General features: G+C 40.4%; 1 protein-coding gene across 1 annotated transcript in view; it reads right to left on the bottom strand.

Moving 5' to 3' along the window:
- The window catches only part of DACH1 (dachshund family transcription factor 1), a 653,381-nt gene that overhangs the window by 519,653 nt on the left and 111,734 nt on the right, over window positions 1-21,994 (bottom strand). The gene's annotated exons all lie outside the window — the stretch shown is intronic.

Raw genomic sequence — 21,994 nt, 5'->3', positions numbered from 1 at the left:
CTTCGTCGCCCTCCTCTGGACCCGTTCCAGCTTGTCTATATCCTTCTTAAAATGTGGTGCCCAAAACTGAACACAGTACTCCAGGTGAGGTCTTACCAGAGTAGAGTAAAGCGATACCATCACATCACATGATCTGGACACTATACTTCTGTTGATACAACCCAAAATTGCATTTGCCTTTTTAGCCACCGCATCATGCTGTTGACTCATGTTCAGCGTATGATCCACTAAGACCCCTAGATCCTTTTCGCACATACTACTGCTAAGACAAGTCTCCCCCATCCTATAACCATGCATTGGATTTTTCGTACCTAAATGCAGAACTTTTCATTTATCTCTGTTAAAATTCATTTTATTGATTTTAGCCCAGTTTTCCAGCCTGTCAAGGTCATCCTGTATCCTGTTTCTGTCTTCTTCTGTGTTTGCAACCCCTCCCAATTTAGTATCATCTACAAATTTAATAAGCATTCCCTCTATTCCTTCATCCAAATAATTTATAAAGATGTTGAACAATACAGGTCCCAGGACAGATCCTTGAGGCACTCCACTTGTCACTCCTCTCCAAGAGGATGAGGAACCATTCACAAGCACTCTTTGGGTGCGATCTGTCAACCAGTTACAGATCCACCTAACGGTAACAGGATCCAAAATCACATTTTACTAACTTGTAAACAAGGATGGTATGTGGAACTTTATCAAAAGCTTTACTGAAATCAAGACAAACAATGTCTACAGCATTCCCCTGATCCAGCAAGGTAGTCACTTTCTCAAAAAAAAAAGATCAGGATAGTCTGACATGACTTGTTCTTGAGAAAACCATGCTGGCTCTTAGTAATCACATCCATTCTTTCTAAATGTTCCAGGACCGACTGTTTGATGATTTGTTCTAAAACTTTTCCAGGTATAGACGTCAAGCTGACGGGTCGGTAGTTACCCAGATCCTCTTTTTTCCCCTTCTTGAAGATGGGGACAACATTCGCCCGCCTCCAATCTTCCAGCACCTCTCCTGTTCTCCAAGAATTCTCAAAAATAATAACCAGAGGCTCAGAAATTACATCCACAAGCTCTTTTAGAACCCTGGCCTGGAGGACTTAGTTTCATTTAAAGAAACTAGGTGTTTATGTACTACCCCTATGCTGATCCTAGGTTGGAACTTCATACCCTCCTTATATGTTCTGTTTTTGCCATGCTGAGCACAGTTTCCCTCAGAAGAGAAGACTGAGGAAAAGTAGGAATTGAGCAGTTCCGTCCTCTCTTCATTACCTGTTACAATTTCACTTTCTTGCCCTCGCAATGGGCCTACCGCGTCCTTGCTCTTTTTCTTACTCTGAATATAAGAAAAGAACCTTTTTGTTGTTGTTTTTAGCATCTTTGGCCAGCCTAAGCTCATACTGAGCTTTAGCTTTCCTAACTTTTTCTCTACAAGCATTGGTGATTTGTTTATATTCATCCAGTTTGGTGTAGTGGTTAAGTGTGCGGACTCTTATCTGGGAGAACCGGGTTTGATTCCCCACTCCTCCACTTGCACCTACTGCAATGGCCTTGGGTCAGCCATAGCTCTGGCAGAGGTTGTCCTTGAAAGGGCAGCTGCTGTGAGAGCCCTCTCAGCCCCACCCACCTCACAGGGTGTCTGTTGTGGGGGAGGAAGGTAAAGGAGATTGTGAGCTGCTCTGAGACTCTTCGGAGTGGAGGGCGGGATATAAATCCAATATCTTCTTCTTCTTCATCATCCTTGGTTATAAGGCCCTCCTTCAAATTCCTAAAGGAGTCTTTTTTATTTCTCAAGTCTTTAGACAGCTGTTTGTGGAGCCACTTTGGCTTCTTTAGGCTTTTTCCATTTTTTCTTCCCATAGGAATCATCTGTGATTGCGCTTTCAGTATTTCACTTTTAAGAAACTCCCACCCTCCTGAACCCCCTTCCTCCTAAGTATCTCCGACTATGCAATTTTACCCAGCATAGTTCTAAGTTTATCAAAGTCTCTCTTTCTAAAGTCTAGTCTATAAGTCTGACTACGTATAGCTTTTCCCTTCCCTATGACTGTAAATTCCAAAATCACATGGTCACTACTGCCCAGGGTGCCCACTATTTCCACTTCTTCACTCAATTCTTCCTTGTTGGTTAGAATCAAATCCAAGATAGCCTGGTGCCTTCCCAGAACCACAGGGGGTTATGATGAGAAATCCTAACTGGCCCAATGACCCTCAAAGCTCGGGGCTTCATGGCTCCATAGGGATGCTTTCCGATGCAGTATCTACAATAATTTATAGGGGATGAGTAGGAAGAAGAGGAGCTGGGTTTTACACCTCACTTTTCACTACCCTAAGGAGTCTGAAAGCTGCTTACAATCACCTTCCCTTCCTCTCTCTACAACAGGCACCTTGTGAGGGAAGTGGGGTTGAGAGAGTTTTGAACGGCATTTCTAAAATACCGCTTTTTATGACAGAATGGGACTTCAAGAGTTTTCAGGCAATTTTCTATTTATGTATCACTTTTAGTCACATTATTTCAATGGAGATTTAAACATAGCTCTCCCAGGGGAAACCTGAATTCTTATCTCTCTACATCGCCAAAAATAAAAATAAAGTCTAAATTATATAAAGCAATTTGCAATTAAACTTTTTTTGAAATCAGAACATTAGAACAACCCTGCAGGATCAGACCAGTGGTCCATCTATTCCAGCATCATGTCCCACACAGTGGCTAAAGAGTTACTCAGGAGTGCCAATAACAAGGCAAAGAGGCTGAGGCCTTCCCCTGATATTGCCTCCTGACTGTCTCTGAATGTGGATGTTCCCTTTAATCACCATGACTACTGATAGCAAAATAGGTGGGGGTATTCTAAATGCATGGAGGGCTTTCCAAGATGGCAACCCCCATTCTCCAGATAACATCCTCAGTGATCAAGTGAACAGTTAAGATATCCTATCCACATTTTCCATGAGCATAGTGGCAATCTTGCAGTGAGTAAGCACTTCTGCCCTACGCACACAGGTGTATAGTAAGAAGCAATGTCAAACTTTAAACAAAAAAGCAGAGTAAAGGCTCTACTCTGAGTACTCTGCACTGTCTCCAAAGAAAAAATGTATATGGTTCAAGTGATGTATACTTGTGTGATTCAGGAAATATCTAAAACTAGTACAAGAACATACAGAACAAAACCCTCTAAGTTCTTGTAACTTATCTTAACAAAAAAAAAAAAAAAAAGACAGACTATAGTCTCAATGAGAAAGGCAGAAGCAAGTTGAACATATGAACATATGAAGCTGCCTTATACTGAATCAGACCCTTGGTCCATCAAAGCCAGTACTGTCTTCTCAGACTGGCAGCGGCTCTCCGGGGTGTCAAGCTGCAGTTTTTCACACATTAATAAAATAAAAACATTATGAACTCTTTTTTTTTTTGCCATCAAGTAGCCATCAACTTATGGTGACCCCATTTCAAAGCAAGAGATGCACAGAAGTGATTTGCCATTGACTGCACCTGCATAGTGCCCAGGTATTCCTTGATGGTCCCCCAAAGCCAACCCTGCTTAGATTCCGAGATCTGTTGACATCGGGCTAGCCTGGGCTATCCCTGTCTGCATACAATAAATGTAGATGAACACAAAATAACGCTGAATATTATGTGATCAGATATGCACAGACATAAAAAATGACAGTAGATGACACAGCACTGTCCCTCCCAGGTATGGAAAATGTAATTATCTATAGGAACTCTGCAGAATATTTGATAAAGTGTTCATAAATTTGACAGCAACCTAAGTACAGCCCTATTGTTCAGTGCAAATACAACCACATTAACAGGGGGAGAAACCCTAAATTATTTCCTCTTGTGTAATATGAAATCGTTACATGGATCTTTCTCAAGACTAAAGCTGTCCGGACTTCCTCTTTGAAAACAGCTGGCTTTAAAATATTAGTTTAATTCTAAAGCTATGGCTAGATCTATGAGAGTCAGCATGGTGTAGTGGTTAAGCGTGGCAGACTCTATTCTGGAGAATTAGGTTTGATTTCCTGCACATGAAGTCTGCTAGGCGACCTCGGGCCACCCTCAGCCCCACGTACCTCACAAAGTCTCCGTTGTGAGGAGGGAAGGGAATGCAACTGTAAGCCACTTTGAGACTCCTTATACTAAAGAAATATGGGTTATAAAAACCTTCTTTTCTTCTTTTAAATTAACATAAATATGCATATTCTTGACTGGGCCTCCTTCAGATGATTAACTTGGTACAAGCTCCCTATTTATTCTGTCTTTACTCAGGCAGAATTTCAGCCATGTGGTCAACAATAGAGAATCCTGATTTCCTCTTGATTCTCCCGCGGTGTGCAGTTATAGATCTCAATACTGTAACCAGATTTAAATAGGACATTTCCCATTTATGTATTCTTACCTAGTACTATAATTTGAATGTCACTTTTAACAAAAACATTAGAAATAACATCACAGAAGTACAAATATTTAACAAGTTATCTAACAAAATGTATCCATCCTACAGAATACAAGTCTGTACAACAAACCTATGCCAGTAGATATTTCTATTATAGAAAAGACCCACATAATAAGTACTGTCTCTTTAGGCCTTTTTAAACATCAGATAAAATAGATAAATGCAAGCTGGACATGTCCCGTTCCTAGCGTCCATATTGTAAGAAGTTAGACCCCTCTTTCTGTAGGGCAGTTTATAGACAGAAAACCCATAAAAATCTCTCTCTCTCCACACTCAGTGTCTCTTCTCCTCACCCATTTAACCTAATTAAGCAACACTTAATACTATTGACCAAACCAGGTAGCTTTTCCCATCTGGTACTTAGAGGTTCATTAAGTATCATTAGCACCTATAGTCCCTTAGTTATTGTTGTGGGGCAAACATGTCAGACTACCCCAGGGAGCATTTTCCCCTATAACTGTAGCATTCTGATCTACAGCAGAGTGTGTGTTCTTGGCAGTTAGAGGTTATTACACTGTTAGAGATTATTATTATTACATCACGGATTACACTGGTACAGCTAAAAGCAATTTAAAACATATGCATATACATGATAATCCATACACTACCTAAATTGGAATTAAGAATTAATTGAAATTTCTAAACTTCTTAGCCAGAGCCTTTGAAAAAAGGAAGCAACCACCCCGAAATGCTGATCTGATAAACCCCTAGGCCATAGAGCCAAGTTAGAGTTCAACGACACCTTTAAGACCAGTTTTATTCAGGGTGTCAGCGTTCATGTGCATGCAGACAAATGAAACTTACCAGTCCCTGAATAAAACTTTGTTGATCTTAAAGGTGCCACGGGATTCTAATTTTGTTCTATTGCTTCAGACCAGTATAGCTACTCACCTGGATCTATCATAGGCCATAGGTCACTGATAGTTTATATCACATCTCCACTGAATCATTTGATTCTTGCCATCTATGCTTCCTCTGAGCATATGAATAATACTTTAAATTCACCACAAGTAAACTATTCACGGTGCCATTGTTCTTGTCCTGGGATTTATGAAGGCAGAGGACCAGCTGTTCATAAAAACTGGTTTTCACTGGCTGAGTAACTTTCTCTCAAGGACAAATGCCGCTGTGCTGGAACAGTAGGCAAATGCCAGATTTTAATTTTTTAGGAAATCTCACAGGCTGGTTTTATGAACCACTGCAACTTCAGGCTTACTTATGCTAAATTAACAGAGCAAACCTATGAATAGCACATGCATTCAGTACATATAACTGATTGGCATTAAATTCAGCAAACTGTTATCTGACAACACCAAAGTGCCGCACACACAAAAGGTATTGGCGCTAGTACAGGTGCAAGAGAACTATTTTGTCTGTATCAGAGCTGTCAGCTTTTAAATCTGATCCGTACTCAATGACAATAATCATGGTGTCATCATGTTTTGCAAATTGCCACTAGCTTATGGACAGAGAAACAGCAATTTGCCATGAAAATTAATGAATTCTCTTGAAACTACAATTTCTTTAACAAAAGCTAAACCACAGATTGCATTCTAATGTTTAGCCTTGTCCTAAAATTCTGAATTATTTTCATACTAATAGTGGATCAATAGCAAGTATCAGTATTATGAAATTGTATTAAAAATGCAAATTTAGGAATTCTGCCTCAATCAGTCATGAACAAAAACTTTAACCTTTTTTTCAGGAAGTCTAATTGCTAATTCCTCACAGAATTTGATTTTCTTTGGAGTGACTTTGAAACATCTGGAAGTTAAACAGCATAATTCAATCATTTACGACCAAAACTAACTCTTCATTTTGGAAGATGAAATGTTCTTTGCAAACTGAGACCGATTGTACATTAATCAATTCCAAACTATTAATAAATTTTCTACACCACAGTTAATGCTCTATTTTAACATTACATTTTAACATTACATTACTTTTATCCTCCCATGAAATTTAGGATCCTAAACTGGGTAAGATACAATTTATGCTAGTTAAGCTGTAGAACTTGGGAGGGGAAAACTTAAAACACCTGTTTGCTGCATTTTCTGAAAATGGCAAACCAGCAGTACTTGAAAAGTTTCCTTCCTTTCTTTTTCTTTTCTTTTTTTAGAAAAAAATGACTCTCTTTAATTTGGACCAAGGAATTTTCACCACCATAGTGTAACAGAGCTTAAAAACTCCAGCATCAGCAGGGAAGGCAAGCTTTCTCTAGCCAGCCACTGTGAGAGAGAATAAAATGCAATTAAGGCTCCCACCAGGGACAGAGAACTAAACAAAACCACATCTTCACACAAGAGCCTTTTTCTCCAACATGAAGGGCAAGGGCTCAAAATCTTTCTTTTTTTGGCGGGGGGGGGGGATGCTAGCATTTCAGACAACACACTTCCAGATTTTCTCGCAGAAGATCAAAGTAAATGATAGGAGGGCAACAACCAAAGGGGGGGGGGACTCCTGTGCAGTAACACTTGAAAAAAAGACAAAAGGAGCATAGAAGTGATTGAGGAAATTGATGACATTTTTAGAAATAGAACTGGTGTAGTTAAGTACATTTCCATAAGGATGCTGGTCTGAATTCAGTGATATAAAGGGAAAGGGACTATGGGCTATGCCACTGGATACAGGATGTATCTATTTGCTGCATGTTTTACCCTGCTGTCATTATTTTCTACTGACATAACACCATTTTCTCTGCATTGTATCATGCTGAATATTCTATGCTTGTTGAAGATTTCTGTAATCCTAGTCTTAGTACATTTCTTATTAGATGTCTCATCCCATTGATTCCATTGATTTAACATAATGGATCTTGAGTCCCAGTGAGAAAGGAGCACTATTAGTATAGAGTGTATATAAATAAATATATGTATCGTGCACATCAACAAAAGACATGTCTGGATGCACACACCCGTGTACACACAAAGAGAGAGTGAAGTGGGACAACAGTCCTCTTCTATCACCTTGCAATTTTGCCCTATTTCGCTCAAGCTGAGGTTTTTTCCAGTTATCCCCTCAAAGACAGCAATAATCTTGATGAAAAAGAGACAGACCCTGCAGTCCTTTTTTTTTCAAGCCAAGTTATCTAAAAAAATCTCTTCAAAACTTTTCTTCCCTTTCTACCCTGAATTATGTCTTAATCTAGGCACAATGCAGAGGACGAATATTGCAATGGTAAGTGAGAAATAGTGAAGAGATATACTTTTCAATAGCTAATTAAAGCCTGCCTTTTGTCCTCATTTCTGTACACTATTTTTTATCAGGGTCCTCCTCTGTAACAAAATTTGTTTCTGAACTAAAAGGCAATTCCAAAACAGGGGGAGTGGCAGAATCAAGAAAGACTTCCGGTAGAGGGAGAGGCAGTGGTAACACAGATGTGTGAGAAAATTCAGTAACAGATATTTAGGCCCAATTGCTTTTGGATTGAGAATCAAGAGATTAAATCAAAAGCTTCAGAAAATGAAGTGGGTTTTCAGGAGGAATTTGAAGAGAGAAAGAGAGAGGGAGTTCCTGAAAGGGCTTCCACGCCTAGGAATGGTTTTAGGAGAATTGTGGGACTTGCTAAGAAAGGATTCTGGGTCATCTTGTTGCACTCAAAAAACAAAACCAAAAGCATCACTAAAGAAAGTTTTAAAAAGAGAGAAGCTCCACAGTTTTCATCCTGAAAGCAGTTCTGAACCCTGCGTGCATAACCTAATAAATTTATAGCACCACACCTCCATTTACAGTGATCCCTAATGATCCTAGTAACTCCCATAATTTAAACTGCTGTGTGATATTGTTCAGGGAAACATGTGGACACTGCATACACAGTTAAGTGCTTTTAAGTCCTATTGATTTCATTTGTAAGTATGTTAAGCACATGCTTAACTCACTGAAAGGAACTGCACTTTCCCAAGCTGTTGAGGATCTTCTGTATTATACGGAGATAACAGCTAGAAGTGGTCGAACCTTGTTGTTGTTATGGCTACAGAATAAACTTGTAATAATTACTTATGAATGCATAATTTTGGTTGGATCATGTCTCCTCTTCAGCATTTGATACATAAAAATACTCACATCTTTCCCACCAAAATAAACAATGAAACTCCTGTCCTGAAAGTGAAAACAATAAATGTTTGGACACTGTTATCAAATGAATTTCTAAGTTTTTCCTTCTCTTTACTGGAAAGACTTAGCATAAATTATAGTATGCAAACTTAGTTTTAACTTTAATGTAACTTTTCAGGTAACATTTCATACTGGGCACATGAGTTTTAAAGCCAAAATAAGTGTGATGATAGGTGTAAGTTATGTACAGTTTGTAAAACAAAGTTTGAGTCCAATGGCACCTTTAAGACCAACACAGTTTTACTGGAGGTATAAGCCTTCCTCTGCATGCACAATGAAAGGGAAGTTGCCAGTCCATACATAAAGGCAGAGGGTGAACAGCAAATAATAAAGTTGTTTGACAGATGCAAGGATCAAACAGTTTGCAAATTTCTAAGATAAATGTCAACTTTCCATGTTAAAGGACAAATCAGCTATTGCTAACAGTAAAGCAAAAGAGGTGCTTATATTCTATATTTTCATTTTTATGTTGACTCCCTTTGTTGCGATGTCGCAAGAGACCACTATTACAGAACGTTTCATCATATTGATTTAAAATATTTCTGTCTCGAATATTTCATTTCAGTCAGCTTAAAAACTTCACTCAGCAAAATCCATTTTTAGGAATCAATGCAGTGTCTGATATTGTGAATGTGCCTCATTCCTGTCTAATTATTACTCAAAGAAAATAAATATTAGATATCATTTATTGACAGCTGTTGTAGAAAGTTGTATGGTCAGGGGAAAACATGAGAGGTAGAGCCATTTCCTGTGAGTACTCAGAGAATATGGATCAGCACTCAGTGGTACTTCTTAAGGAAGAGTTAGGGAGCAATTTCCCAGACTCCAACTCCATACTGTGAACATGTGGTTATTCTGCAGAAGGATGCATATCTCTGCCTATTATGAGACATAGTATGTGATCTTAATATGGAAGGTGGCTATTTACACTTCAATGTATCGACCTTTGAACCACACTTGTGAATCTCATCTCCCCTAGCAGCTGGTCAGAGCCCCTCAGAGAATATAGACAGTTAAAAGGTTTATAAAAACTCTCTCTCTCCCCTGATATATGTATCAGCTCTGCAAAGCAGGAACAAAAGGGAAGAAGACATATATTAAATACAAACAAACTTAATGGCAGCAACATTACCAGTAACATCTTTTGTCAAAGGGGACTCTGACTCTCAAAAGGTTATACGCTGAAAATCAGATGTTCTCAAAAGCTTAAAAATCTGAAAAAATGCTGAAAAATCTTGTTAGCCTCTTGAGGTGCTACTAGACTTGAATCTAGCTGTTCTACAAGCAACAAACATGGCTACCCTCTGAAACATTACTGAGAGTTTAATCAGGGCTTTTTAGTTATTTATTTTTGTAGCAGTCACTCCTTTACATATTGGGCCACACACCTGTGATGTAGCCAATCCTCAAAGAGCTTACAGGGCTCTTAGCACAGGGCCTACTATAAGCTCTTGGAGGATTGGCTACATCAGGAGTGTGTGGCCCAATATGAAGAGGAATTCCTGTTACAAAAAAAGCCCTGAGTTTAATACTGCATTGCAATTGCAAGTGCACTATTGTACCTTTTGCTGTCCCCATGAATTCCAACAGGGTTTGCACAGTAGAACTGCCCCAAGTTGAGGTGTGCTCAGAAATTCTGTAAGATTACAGTACAGAAACGATCATGAACACAAAAGGTATTTCTAGTTTTGTTTGTTAGGTATTCAGACACATTTTAAAAGTGCACAGAAAAATATAGTAATAAAAGAGGGATTTTTTTTAACCCTTCCTTCAATTCTTTTTTCTTGATTATTTGTATAATTGCTTGTGCAAGCCTGGGAAAAATGGCAAACTGCAACTGAATTAGTCTACTGGGCAGACATAAACAATGCAATCAAATCTTCTGGCTTTTTATTGAGCCTCTACTTGACTTAGTATACGTTTGAAAACAAACCCTCCCCACCCACCCCCCACCCCAAAAAATTGTCTTTCTCAGGGCCTGTGACATTGCAGGCCATGAGAGAGTCAATGTCACTCCCAGCATACAAATTTATTAGTCTATAAAATTTGACATTCTCTTATTTATTCACAGAAAGGACAAATAAGACTTTTTTTCATACTTACCAGAAATATCTGGGAGTGTTTATACGCTGCTCCATCTGGAGGATGCAAATAGTGAAGGCTGCTTTACAATTCAGCAGGCAAAGAAAGACCCGCTGAAGGATAACAAATGACTTCATGGAGAAACAGCTATTGAAATTCTTTCAGTAGGTGATATTAAAAACAACTGAACAAACAGAGATAAGGGGCAAATAGGATTTGAAACAGACTTTTTTAAAACTGGAAGAAAAAACAAATGAAGCTCCTAGTTGAAGCTTTAACATTGCAGTAATTTTGTAGGTAGTTTTTTTTTCCCTCCCCTTTTGGCACATGTGATCCATCACAACACAGAGGGGGTCACTGGCTAAGGTTCATTAGCCCCAAATTTGATCGGTTGCATTAGGCTGTCGGTGGGGCATGCCTCTTAGGACTGAAAAGAGGACAATTTATCCTCTACTAAAGGTGCCCTTATTCATCCTAAAATTAACCAGGATTAAGCCCCCTTTTTTTAAAAAAAAAAATAGTTCTGCTCTTGATCAATCCATCTGAAAGTACTTGGTAACTGCAAAACAGTTGCTCCGGAGATCTTGACAGCTGAGAAACCATGGCAATATTTGTTTTTTAATCTACAGAAGAATACTTCCCATTCCTATAAAACAGATTCATTATAACTCCCAAGATTACAGAGGCGAGTTAACCAGTTTGAACCAATTTTGTTGAAAACACAGAAGTACAGAATCAGAAGAGGAACCCAAGATTCAATATAATCTTTCAAATATTTGATCATGATGGGAATTTTGTATAATGGAACATGGATGTGCAAACAGACATATAGCAGACATCACTGGTCCATGATAGTTTACTGATTATTTGTCTAAAATATTCCCACAAAAGCCCAAAATATGCAAGTAGCAAAAGGCAGCTAAAACAGTTTGAAACATATGCAAGTAAAACACTTAAAATCATAGATTAGAATCATAATAGACAGAAATAAAAACTCCAGTGGTCCAGGTATCAAAACTTAAATATGGTATTTCCATATAATTCACCAGAAAGCCCCCTCCCCTCCCTCCAAAAACAGGACTGTCTTGCAAGACTCCTTGAAGTCCACCAAGAGAAGGTAGTCTTTCAACATTCCCTGGCAAAGTCTTCCACAATGGTGGGGCATCTATTACAAGCTGCGGAGAAAATAAGATCCCTAAGCAATGCCAGAAAGACTAAAATTGGCCAGAGAGAGTATAACTCGTACTGGAGTTCATACAAGGAGAGGCAGACCTTCAGACATGTAATGAATGGTGTTAAAGGTAAGTGCTAGCACTTTAAACTTGAACCTGAAAACACCTAGGTAATCAATCATTTTCGAATAGGAAACACATGTTCATATCAATTTGCTACAGTCAGAATATAAGCTGCTTCATTTTACACCAACCCTTTCTGAGTTATCTTCCAGGGCAGCCTCACAGAGGCTGAATCAGACAGCCAATTTGAGGCACGGCCCTCAGGTCAGACAGGCACAGCAGCCCCCAGTCCTGCTCCCACACTCACCCTGTCCTCTGAAGTCTCTGAGATGAATCAGGGAAGTGGTAGCAAATGCCTCTGCTGCACTCCATCCATCTTTCCAGGCGTCTGACCACAGGAGCATGCAAGTGAGGTAGACTGGTGGTGTGAATCTGCCAATCCACTCCAGGGGCTCACTGGAGGTACTTAAAAAAAAAAACTTGGCCAGAGTGCATGAGCACATGTGCGCATGGCCACTAAAAATGTAAGGGGAAAAAAGAAACCCAAACTGTGCTAAAGGGGTGGTGTGCAACAACTGTGTGAACATGCCAAAGTGCCCCTTGTACGACATACAGGTGCATCATGCGGGAGCATGAGATCAGCATTTGGCCGCTCAGACAGTTTGGGATGTCTCCGGTGCACCCAAAGCGGCCTGTCTACCCAGCCACAGAGTCTCTTACAGTAGTCTATCCTTCAGGTTACAGTATCAAGAAACCTTTATCTATGGTAATATATAGATCAATGCAGCTAGCTCAGGAGTCTAGAAGGAAAAATAATTTGCAAAGAAAATGTCACTGAAATATAGTGTCTATGGCAATCAGTTCCTCCAGTAGGAAGACTGGACCACGACTACCTCCCAGCTCTTCTGTCAACCCACAAAACACGTTTGCCCATCCACAGTACATAAAAGAATCCTTTCTAGACCACCACCCTTGCTAACTAGCATCATTTCCTAATTCATCTGAATTTAAATTCAGCTTGTTCTCCGCCTACCACTTTGCCAGGACGTCCAGACATCAACCTAAGATGGGGACAGTCACAAGTGGAGGTTTAGCCAGTATGACACCAAACCCCAAAGCTGTGAATGGCCCATAAGCAACAGCTATAAAAACACAGGTGAAAGGTACTCAGCGCAGACAGGATATTGCCAGCAGGGAATGGATGGATGTAATAAGGAAGAAACTCTCACTCTGTTCACAAACGTTTACATAAGGGATTTGCAGAGTTTGTGAAGAGCATGTTTGCACTGCAACATGTGTTTTTTTGTGGAGAGCTAACTTTCTGGTGTTTTCTTTATTTTAATCACAAGTCAATACACCCTCCATACATAACTACTAATTAATACACTCCCCAAACAATGAGCAAGCCAAATAGCACTGGCTCATTGCAAACTGTAATTTGCAAACACCAAGCCAGCCTTGGAAACATGCACTTCCTCCCTCATCTTTCCCTTGTCAGCCTTGACCCTTGTCATGGTCAAAGCTGACAACTGAGACTGGGTCCCTCTTAGCCGGGTTTGGAAACTCACTTCGAACCCTGCCTCCAAATCAAGTTTCATACGGCTACCAAGATCAGTGTTAACTGTTGTCAGAGTCAGTTAATCTGTAATGCTAAATCAGTTAAAAGCTGACAAGAAATAAAAGGGGAGAGTCCACTGCCAGTGAAGGGAGAATGCATGTATTCCCAATGCAGTCTTCTAATTTGCAACGAAGGGACAACAAAAAGTTATTGTTATGTATGCATCAGGACCAATGTGAATGCAAGGTGCCAAAGAACAGGTGTAGGCTGTGTGGGAGTTTGAGGGTTGTTGGGGTTTTTTTGCTTGCATTAGGATGCCTGGAATGTTACAGTACTTAAAGGGTCAAAATGTATTATCATCTCTGTTCATCTAATAAGTAATGTTTTTTGCCAAACAAAACCAATTCTCAATAAATTCCCACTGTATTTGCGTGCTGCGATTTGATTTAGAGGCCTGTGGGGAGACACCATTTGGTAGCACAGGAACACAGAGGGGTAGGTGGTGCAGAGGAGAAAGCAGAGCTCATGTGCCAGAAGTGTTATTGTGTCAGGTTGATTTATTGAGTGAGCTTCACTTCACCGAATGTTCTGAGATATTTATTTCCCTAAAGGCTCTGCAAAGATATGAACAGACCTGCATCCACAGATGTCATCATTGCTCATTTTACCGAGTCATGAAATTTCCTCAACTGCAATTTGTCCGTCCAAAATTGCTGTAACAGGACAAAGTCAATAGTGCCTTCCCACCCACCCCGCACACCCCAGACCCTCCCCTTTACAAAGCATCACCTTGGAACATGCTTCACAAGCCTCATTCTGCTTGGCTACATGACAAATGAGGGAGGGAGGATTAGAAGGATTCAAGGCATGTGGATTTCGCCTCTGATTTTACTAGAATGTAACTTTTAAAAGGGTTGCAGTCCAAACCCGGCGAGTAAAAAAATATAGTGTTAATTGGTAATAAATGTAGAAAGAGATATCCTCGGATAAGCTGACAACTACAGCTACTGAGAGCCTCTGATTTGAAATCCTCCAAAATTCACCCCAGAGCATTCCTTTCAATTTATTAGTTTGTGTGATGCCGTCAGAGTAAACAGGGCTTTACAGAACAACATACAAAGAAAGGTCCCTGGCTAGGAATAAGCACTCTGATATTATCTATCCAAAAATATACTTCCCAAATTCCTTATTGGTATTACTGGAGTACAGTAATTTTATTATAGTTCATAACCAGCACAAAACAGTCCATTTCAGGGACCAAACAACAAAATACAACTGTAATAATATAAAGATTTGGGGTGCGGTCACACATACCATTAAAAGCGTGTGTGTACCGCTCAAATCTGAACTGCTGAATATTGATTCGATGCAGGGCAGTTCAGACGAGCATCCAAGAATGCAATTCATTCTGTTGTGCGTGATCAGACATCCAATACTATCATGCTCATTTCTTGGAGCATGCGTAATCAGATGGTGATTTCTGGGAGGGGAGGGGGTCCATTGAACATGCTCCCAACTGTTTGGAGCTGGGAAATCAAAACTTTCTTCAGAGGCAGGGGGGAAGGGCGAAAGTTTCCAGAATTAACGTTGCCGATCCAAACCACGGAACTGCCAGGAATTATTTTCCTAGAAATTGGCAGTGACAATGATATCTTGAAATCCTCCACATTGAAAAAAAAAAGAATTTTTTCCTGTTCTGAATAGTGGGATAACGTTCCCCCCCCCCCTCCGATCCTGTGTTGATTGGAGAAGCAGAAGCATCACCTCAGATTTCCGGATGATCTGGCAATGCGCATGTCTGCTGGGGCTTTTTTTTTTTTTAAAGGTGAGAGGCAGTATCGCTCGTAAGCTGTCCAAACAACAAAAAGCCGATCTTGTGCCGCTGTTTTGAAAAAGGGCAGGACTTTATGTGCTGTCAAATTAACGCGGCCCTGATCTGCAGCAAGTCGGAATGACCCCAGATGATGCTCGATTGCCAGATGTGCATGTCTGAACGAACACATTTAATCTGTCAGCCAGACGGAGCTGTGTCGTCACTAATGGTACGTGTGACTGCACCCTTGGAGTATATATTCTGGTCAGCTGAAATGGTATCTGGGATTCAAGAATATTATATATCAGTTCCCAAAAGATTCCCCAAAATATTCACAAATATCTGAGGCTGCCATGTTAAGGTTCCCAGTACTGTTCTTCTCTTATTTCTCAGGGTACCCTGGCAACAGAAGATTGTCCTGGGCAATCAGATCAGACAACAGAGGGAGCACATGAACTGCCACTGTCCAGTCATAATGATGCTCACATCCTTCCATGAGGGGCCAGTTATAAATTCAGGTTTAAAAAAATAAACCAGTTCCGGGTCCTCCATATCCACCTTGGATCCCCACATTCAAACAGCAGTTTTAGGGAATGGCTTTTTAAAAATTAAAGCTGAGTCCAAACAGGCTCCCCACACCCAAAGCTGTTTTCCCATACCAAAACTGAACTGAAGAGAGTTATTTCCCCATTTTTGCTGTTGCACATGAAGTATTCTGTGCACAGGCAAAAGAAGGGGGAAAGCGGCTTGACTATTTCAGAGGGCAGAGGGGGTACGCTTCTGCAGCTCTGGTCTGCTTCGGATTTCTATAGCCTGCTGTCTCCTGGGAATACCTTCTTGTTTTATGCCTATCTTCAGGACTGGTGGAATTTGTTTCAAAATCTTTTTCAGGCTTTTCTGCTTTGGTTTGTTGTTGTTGTTGCTTTGTCTTTTTTTGCCAGGGGAATTATACTGGAGGAGATAGAATCACCTCTTTGTTTTCTTTATAGCTTTTTTTTAAAAAATAATTTTCCTGGTTTTCTCTGGTGGTTTCATGGAGTTTTGGAGTGCTCCTGCAATTATTATTTGGAGTGCTCCTGCTATTATTAAAATATTATTATTTTTAAAAATAATAATAATAATAATTCCAACAGAACAGATAGAGAACAGAACAGAACAGAACAGATAGAGTCCAGTAGAACCTCAGAGACCAATGATATTTTGGGAGTAAAAGCTTTCAAGAGTCAACACTTGTCCTCCTGGTAGACCTCCTGATGGCATCTGGATTTTGGCCACTGTGTGACACAGAGGGTTGGACTGGATGGGCCATTGGCTTGATCCAACATGGCTTCTCTTGAATTTTTAATACTTCCTGACCTGAAAAAGTATCAGTTAATGTATCTGACTAAGCGAACTTTGACTCTCGAAAGCTTAACCTAAGAATCATGTTGGTATCTAAGGTGCTATTGAACTCAAATCAAGCTATACAAATGTAACTGTTGCAGATAGGGTTGCTAGCTCTGGGCTGGGAAATACTTGGGAGATTTGGGGAGGTGGGCTTTGAGGAAAGGATGAACCTTAGCAGAGTATAAGGTCAGCCTCCAAAACAGTCATTTTCTCCAAGGGAACTAATTTTTATCAACTGTAATAACAGATCTCAAGGTGCCACCTGGAGGTTGGCAACCCTAGCTGCAGAAGATTCAGGAGAAAATGCCTGGTTATATTTTTATAACGATTAACTGTAGGTGAGAGTCTAGATATTTTTAAAAGACAAGGTTGGTTTGGCTTAAGTTTTCTGGTTTGACCTTGGTTGTTATTTCTCTTGGCGCAGAAGCCTTCTGACCAGTGGCTGCTCTTATGTGTTGAGTCACTGCTGGCTTCCCCAACCCCCCCCCCCCCCAACAGGAAGCAGTGGAGATCATTTGGAATGCTCAAGTCCAATTCATTTGAAACCTGGGGAGGGGGCCATTAGTGGACAGGTAGCACGAAGTCCATTTGGTTCAAGGGCAGCCATCCCACACATACCTCTTAAGTCCCACATAGGGAATAAGTTCCTCATAGGAAATACCTCTCCCGGTCTTTGACGGGGCTCCACTGAAAGCGGCACACTGGGTCAGAAGCCTGGGAGTTCTACTGGAGCCTTCATTATCAATGGAGGCCCAGATAGCAGCCGCGGCCAAGTCAGCCTTTTTTCATCTGAGGCGGGCAAGGCAGTTGGCCCCCTTCTTGGAGCGTCGGGACCTGGCAACAGTGATCCACGCAACGGTCACCTCGAGACTGGATTACTGTAACGCCCTCTACATGGGGCTGCCTTTGTGCCGAACCCGGAAGCTGCAGCTAGTGCAGAACGCGGCTGCCAAAGCGGGAGCACATACAGCTGGGGCTGCGTGAACTGCACTGGCTGCCAGTTATATACCGGATTCGCTACAAAGTGCTGGTTATCACCTTTAAAGCCCTATATGGACGAGGACCTGCCTACCTCAGGGACCGCCTCTCCCCGTATGAACCCCAGAGAGCACTGAGGTCAGCAGGGAAGAACCTGCTGGCTATCCCCGGGCCAAAGGAGGTAAGACTCCAGAGCACCCGTACCCGGGCTTTTTCAGCGATGGCCCCACAGCTGTGGAATCAGCTTCTAGAGGAAATGCGGGCCCTGCGGGACTTTGAACAGTTCCGCAGGGCCTGCAAAACCATCTTGTTCCAAGCGGCCTTCACCAGCTGAAACTACTAAACTGTCAAATAAATTTGCCAGTGGAATAGCACTAAATGTATTAATGTTTTTAGAATGTTTTTAGAATTTTAATGGATTTTAATTAATTATAGTTAAATGCTATTTATTGTATAATGTATACATTGAGTTTTGCTGTTAGCCGCCCTGAGCCGCTTGGTCGGGGAGGGCGGGATACAAATAAAATGTGACTGACTGACTGACTGAGAACCTAGGGGAAAAAAACTGAACTCAAATCCCAAAACAATATCGGAGGACCTGAATAACCTGGAATAGCAGAATTTATGCCTTTCCTGAAATCTTAATCCAAAAAATGCCAATGGTTTTTTAGGTGCATATCGCTAGCCCCTGACCCAAAGAGCTTATAATAGAGATTTCAACAATGGGAAGGACAAAAGGGTGGATCCAGTCAGCTTTTTCATTCAGTCTCGTCCAATTCCCCTCCTTACAACAGCCCTCATCCTACAGGCTTTTGTGCAAGCCGCATAATCCCCATCACAGTATGGGACAGGGGTCATTAAAGACCCTTCCATCCTCCTAGATAAAACCCATCAGAATGAAAAGAAAAGGGGGAGAACAAGGCTAGTGGGAGAACCATCAGCATCATTTTTGGAATTCCAAAACTTGAAAATGCTGTTTAGATAGGTGAGCTTCCACCATAATAGATAGATCCAGGTGGGCAGCCATTTTGGTCTGAAGCAAATAGAACAAAGTAGGAGTCCAGTGGGGCTTTTAAGACCAACAAAGTTTTACTGAGAATATAAGCTTTCGTTTGCTAGAAGCACACTTCATCAGACAATGAAATGGGGTACTGTTAGCAGTGTCACATATAGCTTGTGGGAAGGGTTAAGCATGCAAAATGGTACAAAGTTTGAATCCAATCCAAAATTAGAATCCAATCCAAATTCTTTCAATTTGTTAATTTCACTATTTTGCTACTGGATTCTAACTTTGCACCATTTTGCATGCCTGACCCTACCCACAAGGTATATGCAGCACTACTAACTGTACCCCATTTCATTGCCTGAAGTGTGCTTCTAGCACACGAAAACTTACATTCTCAATAAAACTTTGTTGGTCTTAAAGGTGCTGCTGGACTCCAACTTTGTTCTATTCCACTATGACGTTTGCAGGGTTCCCACTACTTGTCTTACTCGCAGTGAAACTGGAACAGGCGGAAGAATGCCATAAGACTGCCTCAGTGCTCTAGAGCTGTAACAGGAGGTGGCAGGTGAAGAGGGACCCCGTGCTAGTCAAATTCCATGAGCAGTGTCAGGCTGTCTTATTTAGACAGGTCACTGATGTAATAAAGGACAGGGAGGGGAGCCTGTTGGGGGTATCAATTTGTGTTATTGTTGTTTTGCTTTCGATTTTAAGGTTCTGGTGTTAATTTTGCCGCTAGCCTGGCCGGTGTGGTCAGACATCTGAAGTTTGTTTTATCCATTTATATTTCTCCCTAATCCCTAGTGGGGACCCAAAGCCATTTATATCATTCTCCACTTCTCCATTTTATCTTCCCAATAACCCCATGAGGTAAATTAGACTGAGGGTCTGTGACAGACCCAAGGTCACTGAGCAAGCTGCCATGGCAGAGTGGGGATTCAAACCTGGGTTCCGCAGATACTGGTCCAACACTAGCCACTATACCACACTGGCTCTCAAGTTTTGCCATTGCATGGAAAGAAACATAGTAAAAAAAAAAGTTCTAGTAAATACAATAAACTCTTCTGTTCTTTTCATCTTTATTGTATTTAATTAAGGGGGGGGGGGGTTAAAGGCAATATCCAAAAACTGGTTTTAAAAGTTCTTTCCTTTTCTTCTCCAGTCTCTATTGCCTCATCATTCTAAGGAAGTGACATTATACGAATGAATACATTCAAGGTAACTTAAACAGAAGCAACTGAGGAATTAAAATTCAATTGCTTCACCATTTCACAATGAAAGAAGGAAGAGCTTACAGAAAAGAGGAAAAAATAGGTTTGTGCAAAACTCTCCTTTAAAGTGCTTTAGGATGTAATTGCCAAGTAAGCAAGTCTGTGTTATGTAATACATTTGCTTAATACATGTAAAAGTCCCTTTGAGGTTTTCCAATTGCAGAGGGTATCTTAATAAGTAAACTTTTTATGCCAAGGTGTGCAAAAACATTAGAGGCAGATACATTACAATACTAAACAGATTAATATAGCCAAAGCCTTTTCTTAGTTAAAAAAAAAATCAGGCAAAGTGACCTTTGTCATACAGCAAAAGGAGAAATTTATTGTGGCAGGGCGCATCAAATAAAATCTATGTTAGCATCTTATGTGACAGAATATGCTGGCTTATTTAAATATGTTAATATTTCTCATTATGCAATTAACAATAACCTTCATCCATTTGTGAAAAACATTTTGCCAAGCATGCACATAAAAAATTAGCAAGTGAAGCAAAATCACCTTAATTTGCTTTGGACCAGCAAATAACCAACTAATTTGCAGAAATCCCTGCCAAGCGCTCATATTAAATGCTTCATGCTTATTTTATGACCTCTGCTGCTCCTCTCCTTCCCAGGCCCTGAATCATATGATCATTAACATATTGCAAGGTCTGAAACTTTTATTTTTTTACATTCTTTAATTAATGCCTGTTTATAGAGGGCCATAGGACTTCAGATCCAGTTAATGAAACTTCTCTCCCCCAGGCCCCTGGAGCCCAATAGAGAGGTTTCTCCTCTGTTGTTTTAGTAGCTTTTTTCCAACTGTTTGTTTACACACACTTAATTGATCTCTTTAGTCCCAGAAGCATTCCAGAGACACAACCTGTTTCAAGGCAAGCTAAAGCCCCCTCGCCGTTTTTTTTTTTTATAAAAGCCCTGATTGCCCAAGGTTATCAGTTTTAATTTGAAAGTTGAAGATTCAGCTTTATTTACACTGTCTAAAAGACAGAATTGATAGGGGCCCCGAAGTATTCCTGGTTTCAGAGTGGCTACACAAAAACACACACTGTATATAATTATTTTGATGCAGAACTAAGTAATTACTAAACACTGTGTTGTCTTGCTTTCGTGCATTTAAGGAACTCACTCTTCATAACTGGTTGAAAATAAGAACAAATCAGACTGCCAATGCATGAAATTTTCATGGCTCTTCAATTTACATTTTACATATTCCCTATGACAAGACTTTCTATTATGCTATTCTCTCTTCTTTTTTTTCCCCTAGCATAATTAAATTAAAAAAGTAATTGGATGGTGCTGCACACTGCTGCAATGTCTTAATCACATAGACAAACAGTTTTACAATAGCTTACACCATTTGCCACATGGGGCAATCGCATCCTTGTACCAGGCTATAAACCAGAGAGAGAGATCACATACCAGCCACCAGGCTCTGTGCTGAATCTCTTGCTGCCTTGCTTGTGGAAACAGAAACCTTTGCTATCTTGATGGGCAACTCTGCATTAGAAATCTTAATTAACTGTAAGTGATCAGAGCTGACAACAGAAAATGGTGAGGTGTCTGCAGTTATAGAACCCAATTTTAAAAATAATAATAATAATAATTACATTAGTTTCTAGGTATAATACTGTTTGTCAAAAACTGCCAAGAGTTTTATAGAAGCACCTTAATTCTTTAACAGATCCCAAAAAGACAATTAATTTAACCTTTTTCCTTTTCCAAAATACTGAGGCGAACTCCTAGATTGCCAATGTAGCATTAGAGAGTCTTTCCATGGGATGCAATTCAAAGTTTGGGCATTGCTCTAGTGTATATCTGGTGGTGGTTGCTATTGTTGTTTTACATACAGCTTCTACCTTAAATTCATTGGTTCAGTGCTTCTGAACTGACAACTCAATTTTTTTCTGCTACCAAACTACCCGAAAATTATAATCAAAATTATTCAGGCATAGAAAGCTTTAAAAGAAAACAGACAGATTTATGGAGGCGTGGCCTATTGGTGGCTACTAGTCATGGTGATTAAAGGGAACCTCCATGCCCAGTCAACCTCTGAATCCCGGAGCCAGGAAGCAACGTGAGGGGAAGGCCTTGGCCTCTATACCTTGTTG

This window comes from Heteronotia binoei, chromosome 3, assembly GCF_032191835.1.
Source record: "Heteronotia binoei isolate CCM8104 ecotype False Entrance Well chromosome 3, APGP_CSIRO_Hbin_v1, whole genome shotgun sequence".
NCBI classification, from domain to species: Eukaryota; Metazoa; Chordata; class Lepidosauria; order Squamata; family Gekkonidae; genus Heteronotia; species Heteronotia binoei.
This window is presented reverse-complemented; position numbering and strand designations above follow the sequence as displayed.